Below are 14561 nucleotides of genomic sequence, written 5' to 3' on the forward strand. Positions count from 1 at the left end.
ATTCAGAGTTGGAAGGGACTTTGGAGATTCCTTTTCAATCAGGAAACTCTACACCATTTCAGACAAATGTTTGTCCAATCTCTTCTTAAAAGCCTCCAATGTTGCAGAGGGATGGAATCAAGTGTCAACCCCCCATGGGGGTTTGCCATACCTGGTGGGAGGGGGTTGCAGCGGCGACAGGCAACGGTGGGGTGCGGCAGCAGCGATCCCAGCAGGCTGCAGCAGCTGATTGGCGGTATTCCAGGAGGCCAAAAACTGGCCGCTGATAGGCTGCTCAGTGGCGAGGGCTTCTGTGTTCTTCCCGGTGACAGCAGTAGACACTGAGGAGGCAGTATGTCAGGATTCCAAGTAATACAGCCCGTTCAAAACAGAATTCCGAGGCAGGTTGATTCCTCAAAGAACAGCTTTGTTTGGAGATATCATCTTGGCACTTACTAGTGGAAAGCCAGTTCTGAATATCCCCACGCTTTTCACCACCTTAAAAGAAAACCTTTCCTATTTTCTCAAAACAATAAATCACATTGTCCAATCTGGATGCTGACTGGTTTCCTGGTTACTTCTCTTCTCCTCTAAACAACCAGCCATTGGAATGTCTCTGACTCAGCAGATAGCTATTCTATTTTGGCTACACAACCGCATCTATCACTCCCCTCTTCAGCTCCAAGCTGTGTCAGCCTGAAGCCCTGAGAAGAGAAACCCCACAGAAAAAAAAATGGCCATACCCCAGTCTGCTTCAGAATTGACAGGCTTCCCCCCTCCCTCACTTGAAGGAACCCTCCTGCAAAAGACAGACAGAGCACAATGAGGTTAGTTGAGCACTCCTAATCTCCTCTCCCTTCCCCAGAGGACCCTTTGGTTTTTGGGGGCACTTATCATGGAATTGCTTCACTAGTCAATTTGCTTCCACCTTACAACTCTTCACCCAAGTGGCTTCAGCAAGAGGGTATCCCCTTCAGTGCACTAGATACTGCAACTGACCCCAAGGTACTCTTGAGTCCAGAATTTTCTTCACTTCGTAATGCATTTGACCTTCAATTACCAGCACCTTGGGTGGCGCCTGATCTACTGGTTAAGAGCCCACGGACAGTTTTAACAGATTGCTGAGGAAAACTGGATGCACTTTCCCTAGCAATCAGGGAAGTCTATGTTGCACAGTAACCGGGTTAATAACTTTCACTATCGGAAAAGGCTCTACGAACCTTAGACTGGGCTTCTTAGAGGCTAGTTTCAACTTTAGATACTTTGTGGAGTAAATCTTATCCTCCACCTTAAACTGTGGTTGGGGAGAGCAACACTTGTCAGCTTGGGTCTTATACAGTATGTTTTTGCTGCCTCCCGCAGGGCTTGCTTGTGTTGAGCATCAAGCAACACTCGACACTCCGACGTTCCGACGGAAATGAAAGGCGCTAGGGGAGGGGGGATCTGGGCACGGGTGACAATGGGGGTGAAACACGGTGGCTAGGTGTCATACACACCGGTGGTGGAACATAGTGGGGCTCGTATGGGGTGCTGGCATGGCACGGGTAGGGATAGCAATCCAGCCAGGAGCGACAAAGCCCCGATGTCATCTCCCTGCAACTGTACCGGCAGCAGATTCAAACACCCTTCAGCTGAGGAAAACTACGAACACATGCTGACTAACAATCAGCTGAGGGAGGACCTATAAAGCAGAGCTAGGGGGTGGACGCCCTCAGCACCGACTTTATTCATGTTATTGTACCAGCATCGACTAGCAGCCGCTGTATAGCAGGATATTAAACTAGGTTTACTGGCTGAGACTTGGCGTCTATCCTGAATTCTTGCACTAGCAGCCTAGTGTGGCCGAGAGGAAGTTGGCGCTCCTCTTCTTGCAGTCTCGTTTGGTGAGTGACTCTTAGCAAAAGATGGCGGAGGGGACGGCGGACAGGCCAATGTCCATAGAACCAAACAAAGCAGAGGGAGAGGAGAAGAGCACAGAGACACCAATAGACAGTGGGCAGCCTGTGGTCTGGCCAAAACAACGGGAAGTTCACCCAGAAGAGGTGCTGGAAGACCAGAGTACACAGGGGCCAGTGGGGTACTCATGCCACGTTTGGGCATTGGTGGCATAGCTCCACATTGTTGGGGAAGAGGGAAAATAGGCTTGAGAGCCCCTACATCCCCTCTCTTGGGGGACCAGTTCCAAGGCTGGAGAGAACAGCAGTGGGCTGAAGATGAAGAGGGGGAGTGGAGCTACTCCACTGGGCCTGGAGCAACCACCATGGACATTTTAAGAGAACGCTTTGGCGAGGCGAGTTTCCGGGATGCGCCGTCATGACAACCATGGGCACTAGGACTGGAACCCTCAACCACATGGCAAGGTGGGGCTGCTGCAGGGGGATGGTCTGAGAGCAGGCTCCGTTTGGCTAGTTCCAAATTCAGACCAGAGCAAGGCAGGGCCGGCCTCAGGTGGAAGATGACTATCAAGTCCCAGAGGCTTCTGCTTCATCATTGGGGGAGGTGATACATGGTTCTGGCCAGCCACAGCCTAGACCATTGAGGGACAGGGAGAAAGGTCAAGGGAACAGACGGCAGGTGGGCCAGACCAGAGGGGACCATGATGGATGCATTGGGGACCCTGCACCCGTGTGGGCCCCGAACACAATATGGGCCATGCAGGCACAATGGGGTCCCCCACAATAGGGCCCCCCACTGGTGCAAGCCACCTTCGATGGAGCATCGGAAAAGATGGCCCTGTTCCTTAGCCAAGTGATCAGTCATATGGACCTCTATGGTCATTTATATCCCTCCCAATGGGCGATGGTTGTGGCCGTTACGGCAGTACTCACAGGGGAGGCAGCCGATTGGGTGGCTGACCTCCACAGTGACCATGCCCATGAATTAACAAACCTTGGGTTATTTCTGGAAGCACTGCATAGCCGCTTTGAAGATGAAGCTCGTACCCAGGTGGCGGAGGGGGAGTTAGTTGCTCTGAAGGAACGAGGCTGGTCGGCTAAGGAGTATGTGAAGGAGTTCAGGAAGCTGGCCAGGAGGCTGAGAACCTGGCCCGAACGACTCCTAATACACCAATTTCATATGGGTCTGGATAGGGAGCTCAGGCAGGCCTGTATATATAGAGACCTCGCACCTCATTTAGCTGACTGGTACAAGGCAGCGGTGGAACTGGACGTTGGCTTGCGGGAGTTGAAACCAAGGATGGGGCCATCTGGACTAATCCAGGCTAGACGAGGGGGAGTACGCCAGGTAGGGAAGCAAGATATGATGAAACTCTTTCTATCTATGAGTTCTAGGATAACTGAACAAGGAACCGGCCCTTTTGTTGTTATTGGTGCAACCAGGAGGGACACAGAGCAGCAGAGTGTCCTTTGCCACCTCCACGCATATCAACGCCCCTGGCTCCAGCCCTGGGGACCAAACCCAAAGACCGATCTCAATGAACTCCAGAAAGATCCAGGTGTGAAGTTTCCAAAAGATGCCCTAATTAATTCATGAGCCATGAGCCAAAATTCAAAAGAAATACAGTCATTTATTAGGAGCACCATTCTGGCAATATTTGGATGCAGTTAGAACTAATCCCACATAGATTTATGTTCCCCTATGACCCTATCTCTCCCCTCCTCCCTGGCCATGAATAAATCACATTCTCCAAGTAACCACTTTGGCTGGCTGTGAAACCCAACACTCTCCTACTGATTGAGGTAAGAAAGCATGTATGGAATGTAGCTTCCGTTAGGGAAACCAATCAGCTCTATCAGTTCTCCCTCTCTCCTGCTCATGGCAACTTGAAAACTTTGCAAGTTGACACCAGGATTGCGGCCCAGACTACAATGACTGACACGACCCTGCCTGCTGGTGTGGGAAGTCCTCCTGGGGCGGCTTGTGTTCCTGTGGATTCTGGGACGAGCAAAACAGAGGAGGATATACAGGACCCCATGGTAAGCGAACCGATACGCCCGTTCATCATCCCGGTTACCATCAAACACCTGGGGACAGAGAAGGAGGGAGACCTTGGGGCACTCATAGATTCCGGTTGTACCCGATGCCTCATCCGTCGCTAGATTGTGGAAGCTTTGGGAGTACGTATAGTCACTTTGCAGAAACCCATCACCTTTGAACAGGTGGATGGGTCAACCCTTGGGGGCCATCTGGCTACCCATGTAACCGAACCCGTTCAATTGAAAGTTCAGGAACACGGGAACACATTTGGTTTGTGGTAATAGACCGCATGATCGAACCAGTTATCCTGGGACTTGCTTGGTTGGATAAATGGAAACCCATGATATGGTGGGAGGGTGGTTTCTATAAACTACGACTAGAAAAAGGACCAGACCCCCTTATGAAAATGCAGGAGAGAGGTGAAGGACAAAACGTTTCACTACCCCTACCAGAGAGGGGTTTCCCAAGTATTTATGAAGATCTAGCACAAGTCTTTAGTGAAGGTGAATGTGAGTCCCTACCACCCCATCGTGAGATGGACTGTGCTATAGAATTGGTACCCGGAGCCCGTTTACCAAAACACTAGATGTACTCGATGACTCCCAGAGAACTGGCGGAGTTGTGGAAGTATATTGATAAAAACCTGGCCCGGGGTTTCATCAAACCTAGCAGGTCGCATCTGGCTGCCCCGGTGTTATTCCGGGGGGAAAAAGATGGAGGCTTGTGCCTCTGTGTTGATTACAGAGATCTCAATACCATGTGTGTAGAACCATTATATCCCCTCCAGTTTATGACGGATCTGTTAACCACTTTAGTGACCGGTAGTGAGGCATATTAAACTTGACCTTTGTGAGGTATATTATAGAGTACATATGCAACCAGGGGACGAATGGAAAACCCGTTCAATTGTCCCCTGGGGAGTTAGTAGTAAGCTTTATTGCGGTCAGAGACCAAATTAAAATAGACAAAGGAGCATATTTTACAAATATGGAGAGATCGTGGGACAGTACACCATCTACTGCCTCAAATACAATCTGTACTGTCAGTGCTGGTGATCCTCTGCTGTCGGGGTTACCCGTCTCTTTTCCTGTTTTTTTCCAGCCACGACTGTAGCAAAAAAATTTGCCACCTTTAGAGTTATATTGGGGTCTGCGTCCTGGAGTAGGAAATAAAGGCTGAACATATCAGGTGAACCAGGGAATCTCTGGGAAATAGGAGAAATGAGTCTTGATCTTATATCCCGGTAGTGGGGACATACGAATGTAATATGGAACAGGGATTCCGGGGATCGGCCATCACATGTACAATGGATGGATTTTAACACCCCCCCCCGAAAGCCTACTGTCGAGGACATTCGAGGGGATCACATTAAATCGTGCCTTCACAAATGCGAGCCTGTGTTTGATAGAGTGTAACGTGGAAAGGTAAGGCAGAGGGTGAGACGAGGGAACAATACCAAGGGAAAACGGTGAGCATGTTCCCGATCCGTGTGCCAGATTTAGTTGTCTGTCAATGTCGTCCAGCTGTTGAAAGATCAACGATTTGGCAGCATCAGGGCCTAGAACAAAAGCTTCAATGGGAGAAATTCTGATCTTCAAAAGTTTTGTATGGATATTATGGGCCCAGGGACTATGAAAGGGTCCCATAGGCATTGGCCTAGGTAGTAGCCTGGGAGTCTGGTCCACAAGGACAACCAATAGCCAATTGCACGTTTCCACAAGATTGTTGCAAGTGAGGATATGCCCAGTTCCAAACGAATTGCGGCGTTACTTATGCAGGGGGGGGGACTCCCATCAGACGGCGTAAGAACTGGCTGTGAATAGACTCAAGAAAAGAAATGTTGGATTGGACCCAGAGGGAGGCGCCATAGGTGATAGCAGCTATCACCTTTGCCCTGTAGACTTTTAATGCTGAGGGGATGTGATGAGCTCCCTCAGTATGAAAAAAGTGCAGGAGGGCATGGGTGGAGATCTTAGCCTTATTACAGAGGGACTTAACCTGAGCAGGCCACTTGGTATTGGATTGAAAGAGGATACCTAGGTATTGAAATCTGTGGACCTGTTCCACTGGGATGCCATCAAGGTTCCATTGATAGATTTTCCTGCTTCTTGCAAAAATCATGATTTTAGATTTTGAGTGGTTTATATGCAGTTGGTTAGCAGAGCAATAGGCAGAAAGAATTTTTAAGGCTCTAAGTAGGCCCACCCGGGAAAATGAAAGTATTGCGGCATCGTCAGCGTAGAGCAGGAGTGGACATCTATAATCAGCTAGTCTAGGGGCATGGATGTAGATCATGTGATCCGAAAATGCCTTTCTCCAGTCACTGATATATAAGTTGAAGAGAAAGGGTGCCAGAATACATCCCTGCCTAACCCCCTTGTTAACGGGGATAGCGTTAGAGAGATCCCCCTGTGGGGTAAGGCGCACTTTTGCTTCTGTTCCGTTGTGCAGTTGGGAGATAAACCAAAGTAATCCCCCTGGGGAGTTATCAGTTCCAGGTTATGCCGTTCGGGCTTCAAGGCACTCCAGCCGTCTTTAAGCAGCTGATCAATGGGGTTCTACATGATCACTTGTATCGCGATGTTATATCTCTGGTATATCTCGACGACATTCTGATCTACACGAACACCATGGAGGAACACACACGATTGGTTAGACAAGTGTTAACTAAATTATTAAAAGCCCGACTCTTCGTGAAACTCTCAAAATGTGAGTTTCACCGGACAGAGATAGACTATTTGGGCTTCAGGATTAATGGAGAAGGGATCAAAATGGATCCAAAAAAGGTGGCAGCGGTGTTGGAGTGGCAAGCACCGAGGACCAGAAAACAACTGCAGAGCTTCCTCGGATTTGCCAATTTTTACAGACAATTTATCCCATCGTTTGCCCAGGTTACTTTACCTTTAACAGATCTCTTATGCACTAAAATGACAGCAGGTACCGGACCCAAACCAGGACAAGTTCTGAATTAGTCTCCTGTGTGCCAAAAGGCATTTGAACAGTTGAAGGAGTTGTTTGCCAGAGTACCAGTCCTAAAATATCCAGATCTATCGAAGCCTTTTGTCATGCAGGTTGATGCCAGTGATGTGGCTGTTGGAGCAGTCCTATTGCAACGAAACATGCAAGATAAACTCTAACCCTGTGCTTATACCTCACGCAAACTAACACCCACTGAGATGAACTGGGCTGTGTGGGAAACAGAGGCGTTCGCTGTGAAATGGACCTTACAAACTAGGAGACACCTATTAGAAGGTACAGAGAATGTTTTCAAGGTCTGGACAGACCATAAGAATTTGGAAGCGCTCCAAACGCCCCATAAATTATCCCCCCAACAGGTCAGGTGGGCGCAGTAGTTCCAATTATTTAAATTCATTCTCAAATACGTGCTAGCAGGGTGGAATTTCTTAGCCGACTATCACGCATGCCCCAATACAATAGTAAAAGGGATGGGGTGATGCAGGCCATGATACCTCCTATGCAAATTGGAACATGAGTAATAGACCAAGAAACAGGTAAAGTTTAGTTGGGTAGATGTCCTCAAGAAGGAGATCAAGGCTGATCCCTGGCTATGGGCAAACATGACCTCGGTTACACACCGAGATGGGTTGGCATGGAGAGTGGACAGGCTCTATATCCCACCGCCAGTGAGGACGAAAGTAATGGAACAGTGTCATGACGTCAAAACAGCAGGGCATTTTGGATTTTTGAAAATGTTACATCTGGTCAGACAGCAATTCTGGTGACCCAGAATGCGTAGGGACATAGAGGAGTATGTCCAAGGCTGCCAGGTCTGCGCCACATCCAAACCATGACTGGGAAAGCCCCCTGGTCTCTTACAAACAGTTGCTGAACCCAGTAGACCATGGGATGAAATTGCCATGGACTTTATAGTGGAATTCCCCAACAGCAAGGGACATACAGTAATATGGACCATACTCGACCTGTTTTCAAAACAAGCCCATTTCATCCCGTATAAAGGGTCAGCATCGGTTCAACGGCTAGGCAAACTCTTCATTCAACATATATATCAGCTACACGGAGTACTGAAACGAGTCATATCGGACAGGGGGGTACAATTTATCGCCAAATTCTGAAGAGCGTTTCTACACTACATAGGCTCAGAGCAGGGACTTAGCTCAGCTTTCCATCCCAACACTAACGGAGCTGCCAAAAGTGCCAATGCGATGGTAGAACGTTACCTCAGGTCCTATGCATCGTGTCAGCAAAGTGATTGGTATGACTTATTACCATTTGCAGAGGCAGCGTATAATAACTCAATTCATCACAGTACAGGATACACCCCGTTTAGGATAGTAATGGGAAAAGACTTCCCTGCCATCCCAGAGTTAGATATAAAAACATGAGAACCAAAGTCAACATTGGAATGGACAGAAAACATCCAGAGGGTCTGGCCCCACGTGAAAAAAGCCCTAGAAAAAGCATCTACAGAATACAAACACCAGGCCGATAAAAAGAGGGCTGATTGCCCGCCACTACGACCAGGAGACCGAGTCTATTTGTCGACTAAATATCTCCGACTACAACTACCCAGTAAAAAACTTGGTCCCAAGTTTATTGGACCTTTTTTTATATTTTTTTTTATTTTTATTTTTATTTTGCTTTAATTTATATGCGGCCCTTCTCCGGAGACTCAGGGCGGCTTACAATGCATTAAGCAATTTACCATACGAAAAGTGATAAACCCAGTAACTGTGGAATTAAACCGACCCCCTAGGTTGGGTAAGATACACCCAGTGTTTCATTGCAGTTTACTGAAACCAATAGCAAACCCTTGGGTTGCCAGGCCCTGTATCAGGGCAACACTACAAACTCAAAAAAATCCTTGATTCGAAATATCATAGGGGGGTCCTGAAATATCTCATCAAGTGGAAAGGGTACCCAGATACTGACGCATCATGGCTACAGGACAGAGATGTCAACGCTCCACAGTTACGACGACGTTTCCATAAAGCATACCCAGCAAAACCAGGTGGTCCAACGACCTAATACTAGGCCACCGCAGGAGAATCCCATGGATCTGTCAGGTTCAAAACAAAAAGAAAAAGAAAGGGACACACCCAAACACAAACCTGGTTTGTTACTGCCTGCTTTACTTCTTTTCTGGCATGCACTGATAATCTCAAAAGGAAAATCCCCACCACCTTTTAAACTGTAAGCACCACCCACCCACTCACGCACGCAGCTCCCTCCCACGTAATCCAGAAATGAGCAAGTGATAAGACATGGGAAGAAGCCAGCATCTGCCAGTCTTTAAGTCAAGCCTTTCTCTTCCTCATTAAGCTTAATGGAATCCTTAAAGGAGAACTGGTCCTCAATGGCGTGGCCAGTCCTCCATGGAGATCCAGGATGGCCAGGGAGAGTGGTGGCTGCTTCCCTGTGCTGCTGTGCTGTCCTCGTTGACCTCACTGCCATGCAACCAGCTCTCAGCTGTTTGGCGGCCGCATGGCTTCTTCCCAGCATGGTAGGCTCCCCGGTGCTTTCTGTTGCAGCTCTGCCGCCTGAAAAGGTGAGGTTCAGCATGGTGGTGGGGCTGGTGAACTCAAGGTCCTGGCAGCATCCTGGTCACTTCCGGTATGGCAGCTGGCCTGGCAGCTGGCTGGCGGTCTTGTGTGCCAGGCGGCTTCCCCGCCAAATGGCAGCTCCGAGCCAGCTGGCATGCTGGAGCTGACATGCGGCATCTGCAATGGAAAGAACATGGTAAGTAGAGGGTAATGGGGACACATCCCCCTCGCCCTGGCTTCCCTGGATTTTTCTAGTGAAACCTAACAACCAGCTGGGCAGCTTGTACGTTTCTTTCAGTTACCCACGAGGCTTCAGAGAGGGAATATCCCTTCCACAGAAGAAGGTACTGCAGCTTCCCCCTGTGCCACTGGGTGTCCAGTACCTTTTCCACTTCATAGTGCTGTTCACCATCCACCATGAGCGGAGAGGGTGGAAGGGGAATTGGCTCCCTGAGGGGAGACAAGTGGGCTGGGCAAAGTAGACTGCAGTGAAAGACAGGGTGTGTTTTCCCCAGCAGACGGGGTGGCTGGAGCTGCACCAAAATCCACTTTCCTAGTGGTAAGGGTTAATCACCCTTACCACTGGGAAAGGCCCAATGTTCTTAGGACCTAGCTTCCTACATGGGAGGTGCATGTTCAGGTATTTGGTGGACAAGAAGACCCATTGACCCACGTAGAAAGGGGTCTGGGGCCTCCAGGTTTTATCATCCTGCTCCTTATACCTTTCGGCTGCGTGCTGCAAAGCCTCCGTGACAGTCTTCCATACCTGCTGTGCTCGGGACATCCATTCCCGTACATCTGGGTCCTCCGTGGTATTTTGGGGGCATTTGGGTATTGGCACAAACTCCCTTCCAGTAGCCACTGTGAACGGGGTGAAACCGGTACTGCTGTATACTGCGTTGTTGTGTACCACTTCTGCAAAAGGGAGTAGGTCAGCCCAATCTGTTTGCTGATGATTCAAGTAACAATGCAGGTACCTCTCCAACATTGAGCTGGCCCTCTCAGCTGCCCTATTGGTGGCTGGATGGAAGGTGAAGCTTAGGCTCTGTTTGGTCCCCACCCTCTATAAGAATTTCCGCCAGAATTTGGCAGTGAACTGTACCCCTCTGTCCGAGATTATTCTTGGGGAATACCATGGAGCCGATAGACATGTACAATGAACAGTTTTGCCAATTTCCTAGCAGAAGGTAGGCCGGAGCAGGCAATAAGGTGTACCTGCTTCGAGAGCAGATCAATAACCATCCATATGATGGTATTTACCTGACTCTCCGACAATTCGACTATGAAGTCCATGGCTATCTGTTGCCATGGTTGGGTCGGATCAGCCACTGGCTGTAAGAGGCCTAGGGTTTCCCAGGCAGGGCCTTCATGGTTCTGCACACAGCACAGCTTTGCACATACTCCTCAATGTCCTTCCACATGTGTGGCCACCAGAACTGCCAGTTTGTTAAATACAAAGCCTTCAGAAAACCTGAAATGACCAGCTGGACAGACATCATGGCAACATTGTAGCACAGTCAACCACACAGTTCTGGGCACATACATCTTGGAGCCCTTCCAGGCGAAGGCCTCTTTCTGGGTTTGCCAAGCCTGGTTCCCTTGGAACCACGGATTGGTGGTGAGGGCTCCCCGGATAGCCCGGGGTATGTCCTCGTCAAGGCCGGTCGGTGGAATAGCTATGGTGGGCGTGTCTGGGGTTGGTTGGGCTGACCTGGCAAGAATTATTGCCTGGACTATCTCCTCTCGCCCACTGCCATATTGTGGTTTTCTGGACAATGCGTCCGCTAGGAAGTTTCTCCCTCCCTAGGATGTATTTCAGACGGAAGTTGAAAATCTGGAAATACAGCACCCATCATACCTGTTTTGGGGATAGTCTACATGGGGACTGGAGAGCTTCTAAGTTCTTGTGGTCCGTCCAGACCAAGCAAAAGCAGCCCAGGAAAACTTCCCGGGCATTCTGGGACATCCTACAGCTGCCGTCACCACAGCTGCTGCCTGCCGCGGCAAAAGCAACGCAGGAAAACTTCCTGGGTGATCCAGGATGCCCCACTTCTGCCACCTGAAGCTCCTGTTTCAGCCCCCCAACCTGCCCCCACCACCACCTGCCACAGCCTGAAGCTCCTGTTTTGGGTGCTGCTGCTGCTGCTGCTGTTGCTGCCGTCGCCGCTGCCAGGCGCTTTCTCTCAGGCCTCCCAGTCTCACTCTATTAGACTTTGAAGGAGGGAGGGAGAGAAAGAAAGAAAGAGAAAAAGACACAAAGAAAGAAAGAGAAAGAAAGAAGGAAAGAGGAAGGGAGAGACAAGAAAGAAAAAGAAAGAGACAAAGAAAGAAAGAGAAAGAAAGAAAGAAAGAAAGAAAGAAAGAAAGAAAGAAAGAAAGAAAGAAAGAAAGAAAGAAAGAAAGGGAAAGGGAGAGAAAAGAAAGAATGAAGGAAAAGACAAAGAAAAAAGGAAGGAAGAGAAAGGAAGAGAAAGGAAGGAAGGAAGGAAGAGACAAAGAAAGAAAGAAAAAGAAAGAAGGAAAGAGGAAGGGAGAGACAAGAAAGAAAAAGAAAGAGACAAAGAAATAGAGAAATAGAGAAAGAAGAAAGAAAGGAAGGAAGGAAGGAAGGAAGGAAGGAAGAAAGAAAGAAAGAAAGAAAGAAAGAAAGAAAGAAAGAAAGAAAGAAAGAAAGAAAGAAAGAAAGAAAGAAAGAAAAGGAAGGACAGACCACAAAGCCTGGCACTAGACCACATTTTACTCAATAGTAAATGTATCAATTTTTTAGCTTTTTCTTTTTTCAATTTGTGGGCAAGCCATCTTCCTGGTTTATTTACCAACTCAAAGTAATTTTGTTTTGCCAATTTTATATTCCTTATCATTGCTTCCTGTTGTAATATATTGATTTTATGTTTCATTAGCTCTATTTCCTTTATAATTTCCGTGTTTTGGGGATCGTTCTGAAGAGATAGTTCTAATTTTTTAAGCTTCTCCAATGTTGACGTTTGTTGTTCCTTCATCTCTTTGTTTCTCCTCACCATGTACGCAATAGTTATCCAATTTATTGTTTACCACTTGAAGTCCCCTATTATACAAATATTTTCACCATCTAATTCCATTATTTTCCTGTGTAATTTATTATAGAATTTTTCTTGTTTTATGCTTGGTGCATAAATTGTTACTAACAGAATTTTCCTATAATTTGTACTTATTATTAAGATTCTTCTGTCTTTATCACTAAATATTTTCCTAGGCTTTAACCAATCTTTTATATATACAGCAATCCCTCTTTTTTTATTTTGTGCCAACACTGAGAATAATTCCCCTAATTTAGGACATTTTATGAGATTGCTATGCTTTTCTTTAATACGTACCTCCTGGAGGCAGATGATATCCATTTTTTCTTTTTGTAATCTTGATAGTATTTATTTATGTTTAGTAGCTGAGTTGATGCCGTTTATATTTAATGACAGCATCTTTATTTCATTTTCCATCTTATTAATTATCTGTTGGTCTTGGTCCTCTCCTTGGTCTGTTCTCGGTCTGTTCTCTGGTTCTGGCTCCTTCCCTCACGTGACATTCTACTTCCTTATGATCTCTTGTGTCTTGTTCTACAATTTTTTCCTCCGAAATCTGATCTTCTTGACTTTTACTTTCTCCTTCCTCCCTGCTGTCTTGTTCGTCCTCCCCGCTTATGTAGTGGTCATAGAATTCCTGAGCCTTTTCTAATGTTTCAATCCGGAATTTCTTCTGTTGCCATGTTATCAACATTCCTTTCGGGATGAGCCATCGGAACATCACTCTGTATTTTAATAACTGTTTAGAGAGAAAATGACAACTCTGTCTTTGCTCTCTTATTCTTTTCAGAATCTGTTTCAGTACTGTGATCTCCTTTCCATTGTATATCAGTGGATCTTCTCGTGTTTTGCTATATACTTCATCTCTTATTTTTTTCTTAACAAATTTAACATGAACTCTCTCAGAAGTCTGTTCCTCCGTACATAGTTTGTATGGATCCTGTATGCTTCGTCAATTTCATTTTCCAGTTCTTGTTTACCTTTTTGCAATGGTTCCGCTAGTAGCTCAGCCATCAGTGCAGGGAGATTTTCTTCTTTGTTTTCCGGGATATTTTGGAAACGGAGATAAAACATCGATTTCTCCATCTCCAAGTTTATTATAGCTTCTTCCAGTTCCCTATATTCTGCCACCATTTTATTTGTTACTATATCCATTTTTTCCCCATATGTTCCGTTTTAACCTCTACCGACTTTATCTTTTGTTTGTTTTTAGTTAACATCTCCTTCATTGTACCGATTTTATATTATAGCTTTTGTATCTCCCCCTTTACTTCTCCCATATCATTCTTAATAAATTTGTGATTGGTTGTCATGACCTCCTGCATTTTTAACATTGTTTCCTGTATTGCTAATAAGGTTGATTACATATGTTGTAAATTAACCGTAAAGCTAGATTTTTCACCTCCCAACATGGCTTCCGTTGATTTTAATTCTGAAGGGGAAGCTGTCATTGAAGTTACCCCCCCCCCCCATTTTGGTGACTGTGTACTTGACATTTGGTGACAAGTTGTACTTGTCATTTTGATATTCCTAAAGAGGTTTTTCCACAGTACCATATAATCAACCGCATGTCTTTATTCCTCTCTTCCAATCTCTATTCTTCTGTATTTTCCTTATATTCTTTCCTTTTAGCTGTTATAATGTTCCCCAGTAATCTCTTAGTATAATATGATATAATCCTTAATTAAGTCAATTCCAATTTCTAACAATCAATTGATTAATAAACAATTAATATTTGATTAGTGATTAATATATAAATATATAAATCAATAGTAATCAATAATTCATCAATATGTTCCTTCCTTCCTAGACTTCTATTACCATTACAATTAGCAACCTTAAATATATTTCTATATATACTACTTTATTCACTTACAATTAAGTGGAGGTCTATTAATATATGAGTATGTAGATAAACAGAGATTAATATGAGTTAATACAAGTTATAAGCATTTCAGTATATGTAAATAAAAATAAGTATTATCTAAATAGATAATGATGAGTACGAATATAGATATTTAATTATAAGTACTTCAGTTGATTTATAGATATATATAAAGAGTTCTGA

General features: G+C 46.0%; 1 long non-coding RNA gene across 2 annotated transcripts; it reads right to left on the reverse strand.

Annotated features, from left to right (window-relative positions):
* Positions 1-9006: 9006 nt before the first annotated feature.
* On the reverse strand, positions 9007-12986 carry LOC148112531 (uncharacterized). 2 transcript variants are annotated; one of them, XR_015729123.1, is made up of 3 exons: positions 12791-12986; positions 10204-10352; positions 9007-9614 (listed from the first exon to the last, which is right to left on the reverse strand). It is a non-coding gene; the product is annotated as an uncharacterized LOC148112531 (long non-coding RNA). The 2 variants fall into 2 exon arrangements; XR_015729122.1 differs by lacking the exon at positions 12791-12986 and having other exon boundaries at positions 10204-12678.
* Between the last annotated feature and the right edge of the window lie 1575 nt (positions 12987-14561).

Source organism: Pantherophis guttatus, chromosome 8 (genome assembly GCF_059756535.1).
Source record: "Pantherophis guttatus breed Tessera chromosome 8, ASM5975653v1, whole genome shotgun sequence".
Lineage (NCBI taxonomy): Eukaryota > Metazoa > Chordata > Lepidosauria > Squamata > Colubridae > Pantherophis > Pantherophis guttatus.